This window comes from Lupinus angustifolius, chromosome LG07 (assembly GCF_001865875.1).
Source record: "Lupinus angustifolius cultivar Tanjil chromosome LG07, LupAngTanjil_v1.0, whole genome shotgun sequence".
Lineage (NCBI taxonomy): Eukaryota > Viridiplantae > Streptophyta > Magnoliopsida > Fabales > Fabaceae > Lupinus > Lupinus angustifolius.
The window spans coordinates 13,206,704-13,226,327 of NC_032015.1; the positions used below are offsets into that span (position 1 = coordinate 13,206,704).

Sequence of the window (19,624 nt, forward strand, 5' to 3'; positions counted from 1 at the left end):
AAGAGATTAGGTTGTCACACCCTAACCATTGGTGACTCTAATATTGAATGAGTGATGAATGTAAGATCTTAAGAAAAGCATGCTTAACTTGGCAAATAAACTAAGTAGTACAACTACTCCAAAGTTTATTTGTTAAGTGTTTGAAACAAGTTGTTTTATTGACTTGAAATCATTTTTTAGGTGATCAATCTAAAAAGAGCATTAATTACTTTTCAAATAAATAATATTAACCAAATCACCAACTTGAATGATTAAAATTCAAACTTTTTAAAATTAAGAAGAATTAGAAATTACATAACCTTTTTCAAAAGAAAATGTTCAGGAGCATGAGTTATCCATCATAGGATTGGATGCTTTTGAGTTCCAAATGAGAGTACAAAATTGATTTTTGTATCTCATTTGCTTTCTCCTTTTATCTTCTTGAATTCTAACTAAAAATTACAAAAACATACTTGAAAATGAAAAATCTAAACTAAGAAATGAAGAAAGAATTCCAAAATGAGAGAATTTTGGTCTTCAAGTGTTTTTTAGAGGAATTTATGAAGAAATGGTGTATTCCAATCTGTTTTGCTCGAAGGAATTGGCCTCATATTTATAGGCCTCATGCCAGACCGCTGAGCTGCTAAGCTGGACCGCTCAACAGCTGACCAAACCCTTCAGCATGGGTTTGGTCCCTTGACGAAGTAGCTTAGTCACCTTTGTGTATGACTCACCAAAGCTAGTTGTGGGCTATGAGACCTAGCTATTGTGAGGTACTTCTGAAAAGCCTATGGTGGAATACTTGAGGTGAGGTCATGGATGACTTCATGGTTTGCTTGATGGTTAAGCACCGNGCACCTGCTTCACCGCTGAGCTGCTTGTTCAACAGCTTCTGACCATGCTGACTAAGACGTGGCTTGGTGTTTGCTGATCTGGCCAGGAGTCTGGTTCTCCGCTGAGCAGCTTGGTTGGACCGTTGAGCAGCTTGGTCTTGTGCCAAACTCGTGTCTGACCGTGTCAAGCATATTTCTGACCGTTCCAGGCCTAGTCTGGTGCTAGGCTGAGTGGCTAAGAAGGTCCGCTCAGCTGCCTGGTTGAGCAGTTTGGTCCAGGTCATGCAGGTGGCCAGGTCAGCTCAGCGGGGCTTTTTCCACGCTCAATTGCCTGGTTGAGCACCTTGATTTTCTTGACTTTTGTTGCTTTTTGACCATGAATCTTTTCTCTTCTTTTCTGCATTTTATTTTCTACAAAATACATAAAAAGGCAATACAAACACAAATATACCAAATTGTGATATTTTATACAAAAAGTATTGTTTTAAGTTGGTTTTTCTCAATTATGCTTAAGATAAGTGCCATAAAAGTGTACGATTTTTAGGTATCTTTGGCACTTATCAATGTGCCAAGCTCGTGTCTGACCGTGTCAAACTTGAGTTCTGACCGTGTCAGGACTAGTTGGTGCTAGGCTGAGCGGCCAAGCAGGTCCGCTCAGCTGCTTGCTTGAGCAGCTTGGTCCAGGTCAGCTTAACGTGGCTTGGTCCATGCTCAACTGTCAGCTTGAACACCTTGATTTTGACTTCTTTTTCTTTTTGACCATGAGTCTTTTTTCTCTTCTTTTCTTCATACTAAATCCTACAAAATACATAAAAAAAGAAATACAAACACAAATATACAAGATTGTGATATTTTATACAAAAAGTATTGTTTTAAGTTGGTTTTTCTCAATTATGCATAAGATAAGTGTCATAAAAGTGTATGAAATTTAGGTATGTTTGGCACTTATCAACAATGCTAGAAAAACTTCTCAAATATCAGCAAAATTGCTTTGAAAATTAAGCTCTAAGAATCTTAAGTTTCTCTCTCTGAATTGAAAATTTTGAAATTTCTTTTTTTATGAAAAACTTGTTCATTTTTTAAAATAACAGCTTTTATATATAACTGACTCTAACCGATGTTAATCGATTATATATCATATTAATCGATTAACGTGTTTATTTAAAACAGTTTTTCAGTTATGACTTAATCGACTATTAACCTTCTTAGTCGATTAATAAGCCAGAAATCCTAGGGGTTAGCTATTATAACTCCTTTTAATCGATTACACCTTCCTTAATTGATTAACATATTTCAACAAGATTTAATCGATTATCAGTTGTGTTAACCGATTAATATGTGTGAAAGTGATTTTTCTTAAATGTATGGTAAACACTCTATATGATGAAAGAACATGCAACTCATGATTTTTGAAATGATTGATTCCTTTCTGCACAAAATCATGTATGTCTAATGCAAATGCATGAACCTCACTTATCATATTTATATATTTAGATCTGATGTCTCAACCTATATGATTTTCATTTTAGAGTTTTTGTGAGACTTCCATCTTGGGTTTACCTAACCTAAACTCAATACTAGGCAAACATCTTAGGACTCTATAATGTAAAAGCTCCTAAGTTCTACGATGTTGACCTTGAGTTTTCGGTATGTTGTTTGTGGAGATGTCCAAGTCTTCAAGCTTCTATTTAACTCATTGTCTTCATCAAAACTAAGTAGGTCAATCATGATAGCATCCTTTGAATATTTCCCATTTCAACTTTTAGACAAGGATGTCAATCCATAGATAAATACTACACTCACTTAAAGGGTCTTTGGCAAGAATTGGATAATTTTAGGTCTTTTACCTCATGTTCTTGCAAAATTAAATCATATAGAGAAGAGGATTATGTAATCACATTTCTAAAGGGGCTTAATGAGCAATATTCTGGTGTAAGATTCCAAATAATGCTCATGGATCCCCTTCCTGGCATAAACAAGGCTTTTTCCCTGCTTATATAGCAAGAAAGACAACTTGCTTTCCCTCTTGACGAAACAAAAATATTCACAAGCACAATTGATAATTATGCTGCAAGAGGTAGATAGAGGAAGAGGTTTTAGAGGAGGCAATAATTAAGCAGGACCAAGAGGTTTCCTCTGGTCCTAATGGTACAAGAGGAAGAGGAATGAATTCAAAAATCTGCACTTTCTGCAATAAGGTGGGACATACTATTGACATATGTTATAGAAAACATGGATTCTCACCTCATTACAAGTTCAACAATAATGTGAGTAGTATAACAAGTTTTGGTGACAATGACATGACCAATGTACATGCTGAAGAAGAAAATATCCTTGGCTTTACACCAGATCAACACAAAGCTATCTTGACTACGTTGAAAGAACCTTCAAGCCACACAAATAGCTAAATCAACATTGTATCCTTGGCTGAACCAGGTAAGTAGAGGTTTTCAGGTAACATCCTCAACCTATACAAGAATTTGAAAATTCAAGATTGGATTATTGATACGGGAGCAACATATCACATTTGTCACTCTTTATCAAGATATCAATCATTCAAGAAAATTGACCCTATAATCATCAAAATGCCTACTGGAAGTGAGATTAATACTACTATATCTGGAACAGTCATGTTCTCCAATAATTTCTACTTAACAAATGTGTTCTATATTCCTAAGTTTTCCTTCAATCTTATATATGTTTATAAGCTTACCAAGAACCTCAATTGCTCTATGATATTCTGTAAAAACAATTGCAAAATACAAGAGGAAATCACATTCAGGATGATTGGTGCAACTAAAGAAAAAGAAGGATTATATACTCTTAACTGTGAAACCTTATCATCATTGCCTAATCATTTTGTAAATGTTGTGAACACTATAAGTAAGGATGTATGTCATAAGAGACTTGGACGCCCATCTAAAGAGAAAATTTATGTTCTTAATAAGGAATTTCCTTTCATACACTGTAATTCTGAAAATGAACCATGTGATGCATGTCACTTTGTCAAACAAAAGAAACTTAGCTTTCACAATAACACTAGCAAATCTGAATTCATTTATGATATTATTCATGTTGATATATGGGGATCTATTTCTATCCCTTCTACATCAGGACATGGATACTTCTTAACCATAGTAGATGATAAATCTAGACATACATGGTTATTTTTTATGAAAAATAAATCTAAAACTGCCACTCTTATGAAATCTTTTGTTGCTCTTATAGAAAATTAATTTGGAATTATTTTAAAGTGTATAAGGTGTGATAATGGTATGAAATTCAGAATGAATGAGTTCTATAATTCTAAGGGCATCCTACATCAGACTAGTTGTGCTGAAACTCCACATCAAAATGGTGTTATAGGGAGAAAACATCAATACATCCTTGGTGTAGCAAGAGCCCTGATGTTCCAATCTTCCATACCTAAGTGTTTTTGGAACTATGTCACTACTCATGTTGTGTTTCTAATAAATAGACAACCCTTCAGTGTCTTGCAAAACAAGTCACCATACCAGGTTCTATTCAATCATGACCCTAATCTTCTTAATTTGAAAGTTTTTGGATGTTTATGCTATGCTTCTACTCTTGTTAACAATAGAAGAAATTTTGATCCTAGAGATAGGAAGTGTGGTTTCTTAGGTTTCAAACAAGGGTTAAAGGGTTATGTTCTTTATGACTTAGAGACACAGGAAACCTTCATCTCCAAAAATGTTGTTTTTTATTAAGGAGTATTTCCTTTCTCTAAGAAGGATGAATTAGACAAGAATAGTAATGATGAATCCCTACCTACCGATTCCTTTAACCTAGGTGATCACCAACTTCATAGCACCCTCAATTCTCAGATGCATCAACCTGACCTTACCAACCATACTGATGAGCCAGATCAAACCATTGAGGGCATTCGTAATGAAGAACGGAGTGAGGCTATTAGAACATCTAATAGGCAAAGGAGGCCTCTTAGATATCTAGATGATTATCATTGTGCTTTAATTAACTCTCACCCCTGATGTTTCCGCTCAGGCTAAATATCATTTGTCATCTATCTTGTCCTATAAAAATATGTTTGACCCATACATAAGATTTATCCTTAATATATCCTCTATTATCGAACCTAGTAGCTACAATAAAGCCATACAACACCAACATTGGGTTGATGCCATAGGAAAAGAACTACAAGCCTTGAACAAAAATAAGACTTGGATTATAACAGACCTGCCCAAAGACAAGAAAGCCATTAGGTGTAAATGGATCTTTAAGGTCAAACACAACCCATATGGGACTAGTGATAGATATAAGGCCAGATTGGTGGCCAAAGGATACACTCAAACAGCAAGGATTGACTACCTAGACAATTTTAGCCTCATTGTAAACATGACTACCATGAGAGTTATGCTAGCCTTAGCTTCTATTAAAAACTGGCATCTTCATCAGCTGCATATTAACACAACATTCCTTCATAGTGACTTGCTTGAGCAAGTCTACATGAAAATCCCCTAAGGACTTGAAGGTATTAACAAATCCAAAGTCTACAAAGTTCAAAAATCCATGTATGGATAAAAACAAGCTAGTAGACAATGGAATATAAAACTAAGTGTTGTTCTAATACAAAATGGCTACACTCCATCTAGGACAGATCATTCTCTATTTGTCAAAAATTATCAACACTCCTTCATTGTTATTCTTATATATGTTGATGACCTTGTTTTAGCAGGGGGGTGATTTGGCAGAAATTCAGTTTGTCAAACAAGTTCTTGCTAAGAAGTTTAGTATTAATTATATTGGAAACTTGAAATACTTCCTTGGTATGGAAGTTGTCAAGACAAAAGGAGGCATTAGCCTCTGCCATAGAAAATACACCTTTGATCTTCTTCAGGGTGCAAGGTAACTTGCAGCCAAGCCTGCTACAACACCAATGGACAGTAGCATAAAGCTACACAAAAAGTTTGGTCCTAGTCATCCCAATTCCATTTCCTATGGAAGGTTATTAGGCAGACTCATCTACCTTACTCACACTAGACTTGACATTTCTTATGTTGTGAGCCACCTAAGCCAATTCTTGTCCAAATCCACCATAGAGCACTATAATGTGGGGCTAAGAATTCTTAGATACCTTAAAAATGCCCCTAGAAATAGATTGTTCTTTTCCAGCAAAACTGACATTAGCCTCAAGAGTTTTAGTGACTTTGATTGGGGGACTTGCATTGACACAAGAATATCTGTAAAAATTTATTGCTTCTTTATTGGTGAATCACTTGTATCTTGGAAAAGAAAAAAGTAGAGGACTGTTTCAAGATCCCCTGTAGAGGCTGAATATAGAGCCCTTGCCCTTGCAGGGTGTGAAGCACAAAGGTTGCTATATCTTTTTAGTGATTTGTTTATTTGGCATACTAACCTCATTACTTTGTATTGTGACAATCAATCAGCTCTTTATATTGCTGCCAATCCAGTATTTCATGAGAGGACAAAACACATTGAAATGGATTGTCATTTCATTAAAGAAAATGTTACAAATGGTGTAGTTCATTTGATGCCTATTTCCATTGATTTTCAAATTGTAGATGTTTTTACTAAGGTCCTTGCCCCTCCCAAATTCTACCCTCTCTCATCCATGCTTGGACTTTGTGATATACATAGCCCAACTTGCAGGGGATGTCAAAATATGATGATCATGGCAGACCAAATGAAGATCAAGATAGTTGCACTAAGGCTGATCAAGTTGAACAAGACAAATGCATCAAGTCTGAGCCTAACCGAGGATGCACCAAGGCTGATCAAGTTGAACAAGACAGATGCATCAAGTCTGAGTCTGACCGAGGAGCTCATGTCCATGCCTTAGCCGATTGCATGAATCATGACCAAGGCAGTTTGGAGTCTGGCTGTGAAATCATGATCAAGTTGGCGAGTGTGCCTTGTCCTACAATTCACTTAGGCATTTAATTAAACAACTGTTTTTGTTGTAGCTAGATTGCTTCCACCTCAAGCAATCCTAGAATCACGTGAATGAATTGTTTTTGGTTTATTATTTTAAAGTGTATTTGTTTGTTGATTAGTTAGTTATGTTAGTTGAAGGTTATTTTTAGGAGTGTGGCAAATTTTCACCCTTTTTTTTTCTCTCTATATATATATATATATTTATTGTAATCTCTCACTTTTTTGGTATCAATGAAATATAATTCATTCATTTTTCACTCCTTTATTTATGGTTCACTTTCTTCTTTGTCTTAGTTCATATTTTACCATAAATTTTGTTTCACATGGATTGCCAAGTTCTATTATTATGTATTATAGTTTAAACAATACTATTATGATAGACAATATGTTAGAATAATCATAGCATAATAAACTCTCTAAGTTATAAAAATTACTAGTTACCTAGCATACATGAAGTCGTAAAAATTTGTAAGCCACTGAGAGGTTGTATGACTCAAAGATATATTATAAAATAATATATTTCAGAAATATAGAGAGTTATTATATCATTTGGAAGTTCTAAGAAACAATCTACACAATTTTCAGAAAATAATCTAGTTTTAGCTTTTATAGTTTGTCTTTGCATGCAATCCAAGTCTCTTTATAATCATTTTTGTTTATCCTTTGAAACTCAGTCGAATTCAATTAATTTTTCAAAAGGAATCAAAATCAGTAGTTCTATTTGAGTTTCCAATTTTCCATTTCAATTAATTAAATGTTTAAATTTGATTCAAACACCCCTAATAGTAAGTGAAAATTCAGCTTTATCTCATAACAAGTACAACAATTGGATAAGAGTGAAGATAATAGATAACTACATAATGAGATATTAAATGTTCATTTTACAAGGAGAAAGAAGAGTTATATGCTTAAGCATCCAAACATAAGTTAAAATTGTAAAAGTTTAATCTTAATTGCAATGAGCAACATGATATACAAATGAACTTTAATCTTAATATTGGCCCGCCTGGCCAACCCGGCCCGGCCCTCCATGGCCCGTCTAAAAAACGGGCTTCCAGAACGGGTTGAATACGGGCTTTTGGGCTAAAACCCTCAGTCCGGCCCACTAAAAACACCTACCCGAACGGGCTGGCCCGTCAGGCCAAGCCCATTTTGCCATCCCTATGTATGGCCTAGGATGTCTTGTAATAGAAGAAATCTATAAATGAGTTAAATCGATTAAAAGTCAACCTAGTCAACATGGACATATTTGGTTGTAATCTTCAACTAAGTGGTCCTAAGTCCTTAATAGTGTAATATTGGGACCAAAACCTGATTAATTAAGTCCCGTAACTCATGTATGGGAGTGAACTAGGAATACTTGTAATGTTAATTATATTTGTAATGTTCTCTTGGAATGAATTCCTTAGCTTAAGCTTCAATTACAAAATGTTTATTAAAATGTCAAAAGGTACACTTAATTATCCTAGTCTAGATCCTCTCCTGTAATGGAGAGGTTAGTTCTAATCTAGGATTATGACATGTGTCAATTCATTTTTTAATGGTCAAGATTTTAAAATACAAAATATATTTTTTATTAAATTAATTCAAAAATATATATTTTATTTCCTCTTTGACAACATCTACTCCATTGCTACACTAGGAGAGAGAAAATACAGAATAAAATACAGTTTTCTTTCAATTGGAAAGACCAAATGTTTTGAGATATTTATTGTGTTTGTTGGGTCATCAACTCCAAGTGAAATTTGAGTATAACATCCTACTCCTTCTTATTTTTAACAGGAACCTTCTCCACAGTGAAAATTTAGGTCATTGATGTAGGGTTTCATACTATTTAGCAACATCCCTACCAATCCAAAACTTATAAGGGAGAAAACATAGATAGAAAAGTGACATCATGATAACTTATGTTTATTCCCTCTAAAATCCATGGCAAGCACATAACCACAAAGTCTATAAAGCCCAATAGCCATCTCTTGGGTGTTTTTTTAACTTTGTGCTCTCCGGGCCGCCACCTACAATGCAGTGGGTGAGCCATCGTGGAAGAAGAAAAAGAAGAAAAAGGACGAGCCTCAAGCCAATAGGATTTACTTTTCTCTACTGTGTTTGTGTTTTCTCTATCCTTGTGTAGCCATTCTTACTATGTGTAAACTACAAATTCTTAAGATCCATTTACACATGGTTTCCATGAACAAAACTTACATGTGGTGTCAGAGTACTATGTTTAAGAACTTATAGTTTTCTATTTTATTAATGCTAATTTGATCCTGAATGATGTTTTTAAAATATGTTTTCAAATGTTTAGATAACTCAAATATAATTATTTCGGATGCATGAAAGTAAATAAATAAAAGAAACATAAACTGAACAGAAATTGTGTTGTTCTTGAAATCTGATGTTATTTAAATATATTTTATATATAAAAGAAATAGAACAGTGACTATTTGTGTTATATTTGTACTATGTTTATATTGTGTATATTCTGCTGTTACTATTATACTATATTTTGCAGACATATTTCAAATACATATTTAAAACACTTATATATGTATGTTTGTCCGTACATTTACTGTTAGCATATATATATATATATAATATGCGATAACATTAACCTATTATATACATAATGTTAAGAAATAAGAAGAATAAATGTTATATATATTGCCTTAACAGTAACATAACATGTATAACATATATATATATATGGGAAAAGAAACAGTAGCAAACACATGTGGTTTTTTGGTACAATATTCAAATATATATATGAAAGGGCGTTACAATTTCATTTCAAGTTTTAATATAACTGTTTTCATGTGAAATTTATGTGCAAGTTGAGAGTAATATGTATGTGTGATATGACTTGTTAGATGTTTAAAATTATTGAATGATAGATTTGTTAATCACCAAAGTGGTCAAATGTTTATGTTGTTTTATTCCAAATTGTATGATCATATTTCATTTACTCATTAGTTTGATACTAGAATGATACAAGAATCATTGATTTATGAGTAAATTGAAGTTCATTATTGTAAGATAGTTAAGAATCGCCCAAAAGTTAATTTTTTGTATTTATAATCAAGAGTAAATTACACTGACACCCCCTGAGTTTTAACGAAATTACGCAAACCACCCCTCATTTTTTTACACCTACACAAACCCCCTTATTTTTTATATTTCCATTACACTGATCACCCCTGCATGAGAAATAAGTGCAATCTTTTAAAGAAAAAATGTGATAAATGCAATTAAGTTAAACAAAACATGATATATTATGGAGACAAGTCCAAATAATATACAAATCAATGTATGTTTATTATTTTTTGTTACAGAATGCATCAAAAATTCTAAAGAGATATTGTTTAAATCGCTCTTGTAATATATCATAACGAACAAAAAATAATAAAATACATTGATTTGTATATTATTTAGACTTGTGTCCATAATATATCATGTTTTGTTTAACTTAATTGCATTTATCATATTTTTTGTTTAAGATATTATACTTATTTTCTCACGTAGGGGTGGTCAATGTAATGAAAATATAAAAATAGGGGGTTTGTGAAGGTGTAAAAAAGTGAGGGGTGGTTTGTGTAATTTCACTAAAACTCAGGGGGTGTCAATGTAATTTACTCTATAATCAATGAACATGAATGTAGGTAATATAAATGCATCATTAGTTATATTTATATATCCAAATATAGTAAATGTTTCTAATATATGTATGTATCAATGCCAAATTATGTGAATTTCTTTTAGTATCATTATGTCTAGTATGGTATATTGATGTTTTACCCAAATGTAGATATTAATATACACTTATGAAGTAGTCTGAATTATGTTAGCATGTAACTCAAGGCCTTAATGTTTTTGTTTAATTTTATATATTGTAGTACATGTTGCTTTGCATTCGTAATTCTCATTTGTTCCAACTTTCAATGGACTTAACTCATCTTAATGGAGTGAACAAATCCAATTTTATCTTAGGGGTAATGGATTTGGATTTATCACTTAGATAAGATAAGCCAAATGCTATTACTAATATAAGCAACGAAGAACATAAAGTTCATTATAGAAATTGGGAAAGATCAAACAGATTGAGTCTAATGTATATGCGAATGAGTATTGCTGGCAACATTAAGTCAGCTCTTCCTAAAACTGAAAGTGCTAAAGAAATGCTAAACTTTGTAGAAGAGCGCTCCCAAACTGCTGACAAGTCTCTTGTTGGGACATTAATGAGTATATTGACCACCATGAAATTTGATGGTTCTCGTACTATGCATGAACATGTCATTGAAATGACAAACATTACAGCAAGACTTAAGACATTGGAAATGGATGTGGATGAGAACTTCCTTGTGAAATTTATATTAAATTCATTACCCTCTGAATATGGTCCTTTCCAAATGAACTATAACACCATGAAAGATAAACGGAATGTGCAGGAATTGCATAGTCTGTTAGTTCAAGAGGAAACCAAAATGAAGAGTCAAGGAAATCATTTCATCAATTATGTTAATCATCAATGAGCTAGAAAAAAATTCGGTAAGAAACATGACAAGAAAGGGAAGGGACTCTTAAAGATTAACAAGTCATCTTCTCAAATCCACAAGAAGGAACGTCGTGATAACATAAGTCGTTTCTGTAGAATGATTGGACATTTCCAAAAGGATTGTCCAAAACACAAAGGTTGGTTTGAAAAGAAAGGTAATACTATGCAAGGATTCTAGATTGACTCTGGATATACTGCTCATCTTTCTAATACTATGCAAGGATTCATTACGACCCGAACTACAAGACCAAATGAAAAAATTGACTTTATGGGAAATAGAGTGAAAGTTCTAATGGAAGTTGTTGGGACTTATCGTTTAATCCTGGATACTGGACATCATTTAGATTTATTTGAAATTCTTTACGTACCTAATATATCTAGGAATTTGGTTTCTTTATCTAAACTTGATGTTGCTGGATACTCTTTTAAATTTGGTAAAGAATGTTTCAGTTTGTATAAAAATACTCATTTAATTGGCAATGATATACCATATGATGGATTGTACAAGTTAAATCTTGATAATCCTTTTTCTAAAACACTTTTAACCTTGCATCATAACGTTGGAATTAAGCGTGGCTTAATTGATGAACGTTATGCTTACTTGTGACGTAAAGATTTGGGACATATTTCCAAAGAAAGAATGAAATGATTAGTAAAGAATGAAATCCTTCCGGATTTAGATTTTACTGATCTAACTATATGTGTGGATTGTATTAAAGGTAAACAAACAAAACAACAAAGAAAGGAGCCACAAGAAGCACAAAGCTTCTTGAAATTATACACAGAGATATTTGTGGAACTTTTGATGTTAACTCTTTCAATAAGGAAAAATATTCCATTACCTTCATCAATGATTATTCACGTTATGGACATATCTATTTATTGTCCGATAAATCTCAAACGTTAAAAGCCTTAGAGATTTACATTGCTGAAGTTGAAAGACAATTAGATAAAAATGTTAAAATTACTAGGTCTGGTCGAGGTGGTGAGTATTATGGAAGATATGATCAAAATGGACAACATCCAAGTCCATTTTATAAATTCATTGAAAGTCAGGACATATGTGCATAATACACAGTGTGAGGTACACCACAACAAATAGTATATCAGAAAGGCTTAATAGAACATTGTTGAACATGGTTAGGAGTATGTTGAGTAATTCATCTTTATCCATTTCATTGTGGACTTATTCTTTATAGACCGCTATATATTTATTAAATAGGGTTCCTATTAAGACAGTTCCAAAGCCTCCTTTTGAACTATGGATAGGAAGGGAACCTGGTTTAAGGCACCTGCATGTTTGGGGATGTCCGACAGAAATTAGAATTTATAATTCACAAGAAAAGAAACTGGATGCAAGAAAAATTAATGGTTATTTCATTGCTTATCCAGAAAAATCAAATGGTACAGATTTTATTGTCCAAACCATACTACAGAAATTATTGAAACTAAGAATGCTAGGTTCATCGAGATTGATGAGATTAGTCGGAGTGAAACACCACATAAAGTAGAAATTCAAGAAGTGAGGGTACAAGTTTCATTTACTTGTGTCCTTAATAATGTTGTTCCTAAAGTTATTGAACCGATTAGTAATGATGGAGAACAATAAAATAATCTCATTACTAAAAATGAAGGTGATGAACCTATAGTAGAATAATCACAAGAGATAGCATTAAGAAGATCTCAAAGAGAAAGACGATTTGCTATTCTTGATGATTATGTAGTTTACCTATATGAGGCAGAATGCGGCACAAGAATTGAGAATGACCCAGTTATGTTTTCACAAACCATAGATAGTGATAATGCCGATAAATGGTTAAATGCCATGAAAAATGAGTTAAAATATATAAAACAAAATGAGGATTGGGACTTTGTTGAGTTACCAGAAGATTGCAAAACAGTTGTCGTAAGTGGGTTTCAAAACCAAACGTGGTTCTTATTGTAACTTAGAGTGTTATAAGGTCAGACTTGTAGCAAAAGGCTATACTTAGAAAGATGACATTGACTATAAAGAGACATTTTTCGCCAGTCTCTAAGAAAGACTCACTTCGAATTATCATGACATTGGTGGCTCATTATGATTTGGAGTTACACCAAATGGATGTGAAAACTGCCTTTCTAAATGGAGATTTAACAGAAAAAGGTCTATATGAATCAACTAATGTGATTCATAGAGAAAGGAAAAGAACACATGGTGTGTAAACTTAAGAAATCAATATATGGACTTAAACAAGCTCTACGACAGTGGTGTCTTAAGTTTAATGATACTATTGTATCGTTTGGGTTTAAAGAAAATATTGTTGACCGATATATATACCTAAAGGTCAGTGGGAGTAAGTTTATCTTCTTGGTTCTATATGTGGATGACATATCTCTTGCAACTAATGATCTTAGTCTTCTAAATGAGACTAAGATGTTTCTCTCTAAAAATTTAAATGAAAGATATGGGTGAGGCAAACTATGTTATTGGAATACAAATATTTCGTGATAGATCACAAAGACTTTTAAGCTTGTCTTAGTAAGCGTATATTATCAAAATTTTAGAGAGATTCAGAATAGATAAATGTTCAACATTTCTCGTTCTAATTCAGAAAGGAGACAAGTTTATTATGACGCAATGTCCAAAGAATTATTTAGAACATAAGAAAATGGAAGAAACTCCTTATGCACATATAGTTGGGAGTTTATTTTATGCTCAGACTTGTACGTGAGCATATATTAGTTTTGTAGTTGGAATGTTAGAAGGATACCAGAGTAATCCTAGTTATAACATTGGAAAACTGCAAAGAAAGGTCTGAGATATTTGTAAGACAAATGATCGCATGCTTATTTATAGGATATCGAATTACCTTGAAGTGATAGGATATTCAAATTCAGACTCTGCGAGATGCATAAACATTCAGTTATATATGTTTATTAACTGGAAGAACTATCTCATAGAAGAGTGTGAAGTAGATTGTCATTGTTGCATCCACTATGAAAGTTGAATTTGTGGCATGCTTTGAGGCCATAGTTCATGTTAAGTGGCTACAGAACTTTATTTCAGGACTTGGGTTAGTCGACTGTATTGCCAAGCAGCTGTAACATTATTGTGATTATTTTGTAGCAATCTTCTTTTCTAAAAATGACAAGTATTTCAAATGTGCTAAACTTATGGAGTTGAAATATTTTTTCGATACAGAAGTTCAGAAACTTAGACTGTCAATTGAGTATATTAGCACTAACCTTATGACATTAGACCCTTTGACGAAAGGGTTACCGCCCAAAATATTTTCTAGTCATGTTAAAAATATGGGCATTATGTCCGCTAATGAATATTGAACATTATGTTATTAATAAAGTCTCAATGTTTGACACTCCTAACTCATTAATATTTAAGTTTCTGATCAATAATTTATTTTCACACTTATGTACACATGTGATAATGGTAATGTTGAAAATAAAATTTTCTTTCTACATGACATTATTATATGATTCTCATTTAATGTGTCATGTTATGCATAAGGCTAATATAGTAGTACTCAGAAGGAAATATATCGGATAAATAATGTACAACCGCTATGACTCTTATTAGTTCTTAGTATACATGGAAGGAAATATATCAGAGAAATGCATCTTGTGACATGAAGGGATATACTATTTCTTTGTTTGAATGACATAACTCTTGAATTAAGAGTTATCAATGAAATAGTAAGACTCTTTGGAAAGAGTCTATATATAGTGTTTGATGAAAGCACTATACTCATTACAAAAAGGACATGGAACATTGTCCATATCTCTACCCAGAAAGTTTGTCTCTATCAGCCATCCATAAAGGAAGATCATAGAAAATAAGGGAAAGAGATAGAAGAGTTTCTCTATTGACGAAGAACAACATAACATTTAAAGAAGGATCGTGTCATCATGGATAGAAGAAATCTATAATCATTCTTACTATGTGAAAATTATGAATTTCTTAAGATCCATTTACACATGGTTTCCATGAACAAAACTTACAGATGCTTCCATTCTAAATTCATCTCAATGGTGACAATGTTTAATTGCGGGGAACAAGAGCAGTATCAAACACTAGTTGTACCATGGTCATAGGGCTACACTCATTTTCCAACTTTTTTGGTGTAGCAATTTTTCCCACAAAAAATATCATATTGTTACTGTAGCTTGCAACAATTCTAAATGACACGAAATAATACTTACTGGTTGAGTCACGACCATGTGCTCTCTTTAAGACATTTCATGGCACTGCCCAAAATGTGCAAGCAGACTATCAACCATGTCGTCCCTAGGATAAAACAACCCAAATCATTGTTATCGAATTTTTATTGCACTGTAAGAACCAATCTCGAATATATATACCACAATATGGCTACCAGTACCAATTCTCGAAATTCCCACAATATGGCAACTCGTGTCAATTCTTTTTCCATAATCTGATTACCAGTGTCAGTTCTCAAAATGCCCACAATATGGCTACTTGTGCCAATTCTTTTCCCTCAATTTGACTACTAGTGTCAGTTCTCGAAATTTCCACAATTTGGTTGTTTGGGCCAACTCTTATGCCACAGAAAGAAAGGGGAAGAAGTTTTCCGGAAATATGTCTTTACAAAAAATATGAGGGAGAAATAAAAAGTTGGATGAACGCGCATTCAACTTTGGACAAGAAAATATGAAGGAGGAGGCTTCTATAGAACATAAGATTTTTTCCATGTTCCTCATCTCTCCTATGTGGGACTTGGGAGTTGTTTTTTCCTTCAAAACTCTTCCATGTGGGACTTGAGAGTTTTTTAGATTTCACACCCAAAAGTTCTCACTAATGGCTTCCAACAAACCAAGCTATAATAATCCCTCACTTGAAATTAAAAAACGATTTCCGAGAATTTATGTGGTCTTAATAAGATTGTGCATAAACAAAGGTGTCATGTGACTTGAACATTTACATATTGAGTAAGATCCAGAATTTACTAGAGTGTCTCGTAGTGTTGAACTGTATCCCCGACATCAAACACACAACCTTTTTAAGGTGTATTCTGTAAAACCTGTGCGTTAAACGTCATGCACATCTATCACATTATAGTGAACACTCTAGAGATGTATGCCCTAAAATTTCATAGCAAGCAGCCCTCACTTCCACATTCACATAGATGAATCTATCAAGAGTACTCTTGTAGCCTAGGTACTCCACTCCAATTGGATTATAGATCTCATTAAGAGTTTAATTCATCCTTACATATGTTGCAGGAATCATGATTCTCATAATTTTGTAGCATGTTCATCCACATATCACTTCAAACTTGTTATTACTCATTGAACCTATTTCTTGGGATCTTCAGTCAGTTAGGTCGGTTTATTATCATGAATGATCCTCGTTCTAAGGGCAATGGTCCCGTACTCTTAGAAGTATTATGTACTTTATCTCTAGCTAGTCCTTTCGTCAAAAGATCTACTAAGTTATTCTCAATATGTGCATAATCCACTATTACAACTCATGTTGAGAGTAACTCTCTAATGGTGTTATGCTTACGACGTATTTGTCATTTCTTACTGTTATAAAAGTTATTCTCAATTTTTGCAGTAGTCGCGATACTATCACAATGGATCAACACAGTTGGTATCAATTTTTCCCATAGAGAAATCTCTATAAGCAAGCTTCTCAGCCAACTTGTTCTTCATTAATTGTTGCTAGTGCTATCATCTCAACTTCTATAGTGGATTGAATAAAAATAATATTTTTTTATTTCCAACAAACAACCCCACCATTTATGCTAAATACATAACCACTAGTTACTTTGGAATCATCTGAAAGAGTGCTCTAATCAACATCGTTGAATCCTTATAGGACAGTTGGAAACCTTCAGTAACGTGATTCAAGGTTTATTGTTTTATGAAGGTATCTCATTATCCTTTCTATAGCATGATCCACACTAGGTCTCGATAGACTCTAGATAGTCCATCTCATCATTTATGACCTCTTGCCACAAATCAGTATCCGAAGAAGTCAAAACTTCTTGGAGAGTTGATGGATCCTCCTCGAATATATAGACCATATAATCAGGCCTATACTCTCTAGTAGTTCTTGTTCCCTTACTTCTTCTAGGTTCTTTTTCAAATCTTTCATTTTTTATCATTATCTCTAATCACATGTATGTGACTAGTTGATGTGCCCCCATTATTCCTCAATTTAAAAGGGAAATTGAAATCAACGTCATTTACACTCAATGATCACTTTTGCGTTAAAGTCATAAAACTTGTACATCTTGTTGTTTACAGCATACCCAACGAATACACATTCATATGCTTAGTGAGTTTAACTTTCTAGGGGTATACCATCAGAAATGATTTTATAAGAAATTCTATGTATCTCATTGGACTAAGACTCTACTGATTTCATAAGAAAATCTATGAAATTGAAATCATCATCGTTTAGACTCAATGATCACTTTTGTGTTAAGGTCATAAAACCTGTACACATTGTTGTTTACAAAATATCCAATGAATACACATTCATAGGCTCTCTGAGTTTAACGTTCTAGGGGCATGCCATCAAAAATGATTTCATAAGCAATTCTATGTATCTCATAGGACTGAGACTCTACTTATTTATTATCAGTCATTTGATATTTGAGGTAGTGACTAAGATCATTTTTTTTGTCTCAGCTTCCTCAATATCATATTTCTTTCTTTCTCAAGTGCATACCAAATTAATTTGGAAGACTTGTATAGACTGTAATAAACATAGAGATCATCTGACAATTCATTCAAAATGAAATTTTTATAAAGGTAATCATTTTCATTCCAGACAGCTATATCAATAGCAAGTGTATTACTTTCCTCTTTTACAGTTTTTTCGACAGCACTGGGATATCGGTTTTCAGAATGTGTGCAACTTTTCTCATAATGAAGAAATATTTCCTCTTATGTTGCCACTGTTTGAAGTTAGTCCCATCAAACTAAAATGGTTTGTTAAGGTGAGAGTTTTTTGGTCTAATAATATTATCTACGAATGTCATTACAGTTTGAAATGTCTTAAAATTATTGTTGTCGTAGCTTGCAACAATTCTAAATGGTACAAATAATACTTAGTTGTAAGACTAAAAGGGCAACTAAGAGGTGAGTGAATTAGCTATCTTAAATCTATGATAGATTTTTCTGCAAATTTTAGAGTTGGGAGCAGCGAAAAAAATTATGCAGAAAAATATCAAGTAAAGTTAAGGAGATAAGGGAGAAGAGAGTACTCATGGAGTTTTATACTAGTTAACATTCTTGTCCACGAAGGTTACATCCAGTACTTTTGCAGCACAAGAGATTTCTTCACTAGATATCAAGAGTAATAATTACAAATTCTCGCCCTAATACTTCCTTGCACCTTACTCACTCTCTAATACCTATGTCACTCTTTGGAAGACAACCTTTTCAAGTGATTCTATCCCCTTTCTTATCACATCCTTGTGATAGAAAGTATTTCAGCAAATTGAATGAAGAAAACCTTAACAATTCAAGGATTGCCTTTACGAGATTTGAACAATATGATCTCATACAATTTGGTAACTCTTTATACACTTAGTTATAATGTCCAGAAGGTTTGAAAATCTTTGAAACCACACTTAAAGCTACTTCATAAAATTTAATTTGAAAGTTAAAAACAAGTTGCAGAAAGTGCAGAAAAAATGTTTCGGAAAAATTCAGATTGTGTATGCGAGTTGTGTGTTTGAATTATGAATTTCAATGTCTTTAAATATGTTTTCCAATCAGTCATAACACCTCTATGAAAAGGTAGGAGTCGATTGGAATGAAACTATTACGTTTGTGGTAAATGTTGTGTAATTGATTACAACATCGGCGTAATCGATTACCGAAACATTTTGTCCAACTGAGTAATTGATTACCACATTGTGTAATTGGTTACTCACATATATTGTAATCGTGTAATCGGTTACTCAAAGGGATTAATCGATTACCCTATTCAGTTTTTGTTGGGTAACTCATTTCTCACTCATGTAACCTGTTACTTAGTTCTGGTAATCTGTTACTTAGTCATAATAACATGTTACCTAGATCTAGTAACATGTTACAAAGTATTTTGAAAATTGTTTTCATTTATACTTGTAGTTTTCAATTTTCTTTTAAAATATTTTTGAGCAATACTACTAATTGTATTTTATAGAGTATAAGGATAGAAGTACCTCTAGACTTAGACTTTAAATTCCTTAAAACTTTATCTTCATTGTCTTCCTAAGTATTCTTCATTTTCTTCTTTATGTGATGTTGGTGTCTTCATCAAAACCGTGTCAAGGTTAGGAGCAAGATCTTCATCATATTACTGACTGAGTCA

The 19,624-nt window shown here is 33.1% G+C and overlaps 1 long non-coding RNA gene across 1 annotated transcript in view; it reads left to right on the forward strand.

Annotated features, from left to right (window-relative positions):
• The window catches only part of LOC109353084, a 17,982-nt gene extending 2,964 nt beyond the window's left edge, over positions 1 to 15,018 (forward strand). The window contains exons 2-3 of the long non-coding RNA XR_002108421.1: positions 3,249 to 3,252; positions 14,903 to 15,018. This is a non-coding gene — a long non-coding RNA (uncharacterized LOC109353084). The remainder of the gene's footprint in view (positions 1 to 3,248; positions 3,253 to 14,902) is intronic.